Source organism: Rhinopithecus bieti, unplaced genomic scaffold, assembly GCF_001698545.2.
Source record: "Rhinopithecus bieti isolate Rb0 unplaced genomic scaffold, ASM169854v2 scaffold_7049, whole genome shotgun sequence".
Lineage (NCBI taxonomy): Eukaryota > Metazoa > Chordata > Mammalia > Primates > Cercopithecidae > Rhinopithecus > Rhinopithecus bieti.
Genome location: NW_016805922.1, coordinates 279,906 through 282,246, shown reverse-complemented (window position 1 = coordinate 282,246; position 2,341 = coordinate 279,906). Strand labels below are relative to the sequence as shown.

The window sequence follows — 2,341 nt, the reverse complement described above, 5'->3', positions numbered from 1 at the left end:
AGCTAATTTTTGCTATTTTTTTGTAGTGACAGAGTTTTGCCATGTTGCCAGGGCTAGTCTCAAACTCCTGAGCTCAAGTGATCCACTAACCTCAGTCTCCCAAAGTGCTGGGACTACAGGCATGAGCCACCACTCCCAGCCCCTTTGCACATTTATAAATTGTGTTCTCTTTGGTTTTGTTTTGTTTTAAATTCGGTTTATCTTTTTGTTGTTGGGTTGTTAAGTTTCTTTTTACAGTAAGTTAACGTTTGTCAACTGAGAAATAAAATAAAATTCTATGCCCCTAACTGACTGAACAGGCCCTCTCTTGGCCAAGAAGACCCTAGAAAAAACTTGGAAGCTGAGTTACTACTCATGACAGGATGGGAAGTCAGACACACCTCTTTATAACCCCTCCCTCTATAATCGCCATTAGATTTTCTTTCCCAAAGGTTAAACAGAAACCAGCCCTTTTGAAAGACTCACTCCACCAGCCTGATGCTGACCCTCCCATTTGCAGTTTCAACAGAACAACCGACCAGCATTCCTTCCTGATAAGAGACCACCGACTATCCAGGGAGTGGTTCTGGCCAGTCTACACAGGACGTGCAGTGAGGGTTTTCACGTCCCTGCTTCACCTTTTGAAGTCAAGTGGTAGACAACTCCACCCTTGGATAATGCTAAGGCCACCATTTTTTAAACATGGGATCCATAGAGAGGCATGAAGTTCAACTGCACATCCCCAAGTTGCTCCTTTCATAAATATTTATGATCCCTCCTACAGTATATTTAACATGTATATTTGGCCACTGTGTTTAGCATAAATCCCTGTCTTATTCTTCCAACCCTGGAGGTGTTTTTGTATTTTTGGCTTCTGACTGGAAGCTAGGCTTCCCAGTCTGTCAAAATGGCTACCATGCAGGTTCAACCCTTTTTTTTTTTTTTTTTTTTTGAGATGATGTCTTGCTCCCAGACTGGAGTGCAGTGGCACAATCTTGGCTCCCTGCAAACTCCGCCTCCCGGGTTCAAGCAATTCTGCTTCATCTCCCCAAGTAGCTGGGACTACAGGTGCAGGCTACCACATCCAGCTAATTTTTGTATTTTTAGTATAGACAGGGTTTCACCATGTTGGCCAAGCTGGCCCCAAACTCCTGACCTCAAGTGATCCACCCGCCTCAGCCTCCCAAAGTGCTGGGATTACAGGCGTGAGCCACTATGCCCGGCCAGGTTCAACACTTTATGAGAAATAAAGTTCATCTGATTGGGCACAGTGGCTCATGACTGTAATACCAGCACTTCAGGAGGGCTAGACAGAAGAATCACTTGAGCCCAGGTGTTCGAGACCAGCTTAGGCAACATAGTGAGCCCCACTATTTCTTTTTTTTTTTTTTTTTTAACTAAAGGAAAATATTAAGTAAATAGTGCTAAAATAGTGATGGCAATACAGAAATCAGGAACTGGTGGCATGACATTTTGGGAAAGATATTTAAGCTGGAGAGACTGTTTCTCCAGCTTTAAAACAGAAATCAGCCACTGCCACTTCATAGGTGCTGGAAAAAAAGAGACTTGTTCCAAATGAGATGACGCAAGTAAAGCTCTTACCCAGTGCTCGGCAAGGGGAAGCACTCTCTAAACGTTAGCAAATACCATGACAGGGAACTTGGCCCCTGACTCTCCGCTTTCGGCTTGCTGACGATCCTCAAAACCAGGAGCACAGAGCTTCCAGCGCATGCTCCTTCCCGCCCCCTCCCCGCACCCCGCCGCCGCTGCTAGTGTGGAGCCACCGTGACCCGCAGTCTGACTTCCGTTTCCGGGGGCGGCTTCCGGCGGCGTGAGCTGACCGCGAGAGGCCAATGGAGTGCGGGAGCTGAAAGAGTCTTCGCTGGCGGCGGTAACTGACGGCGACTGGGAACGGCCGAGTGTGGCTCCTCTGGTGTTTCCGCTTGGGGAGAGAGGGGCGGCCTTCCTCTTGCAGCCGAGGCCGGCGCCGGGCCGGACTTCAGCCCGGTCTCGTGGCGGAGCCCATCTTGCTCCCTCTCCCAGGCCTTTATCTGCTTCCTAGGATTCCCAGGGCCCTGTGGGTGGGAGTTGGGAGCCTTGAGTTTTTTTCCATTCTGCGCCTCTCATTGGCTCTCTGACCTTGTGCGGAACGCGCCCTTTAGCTGACCTCAGCTGCCTTTTTTAGAAGATGGAGATTGTATTCACAGTGACTGTCACTTTCTTAACGGCGGGAATTGACGTAGTGTTAAACACTGTCTTGTATCGCTGGCACAGCACAAGGACAGTATAGGTATTATGTACTCACTTAAGTTATTTTGAGTCACAAACCCTTTGAAAACCTGGTGTAAGCTATGGACCCTCC

At 48.2% G+C, this 2,341-nt stretch overlaps 1 protein-coding gene across 3 annotated transcripts in view; it reads left to right on the top strand.

Moving 5' to 3' along the window:
• Positions 1-1,777: 1,777 nt before the first annotated feature.
• Positions 1,778-2,341, top strand: part of THUMPD3 (THUMP domain 3 tRNA guanosine methyltransferase) — a 24,874-nt gene continuing 24,310 nt past the window's right edge. Inside the window, exon 1 of one of the 3 annotated variants that reach the window (XM_017874154.1) lies at positions 1,778-1,870. The gene's annotated coding sequence lies outside the window, so the exon portion shown is untranslated. Of the gene's footprint in view, positions 1,871-2,175; positions 2,270-2,341 lie in introns of those variants that run through there. The other 2 variants (XM_017874156.1, XM_017874155.1) reach the window with 2 other exon arrangements.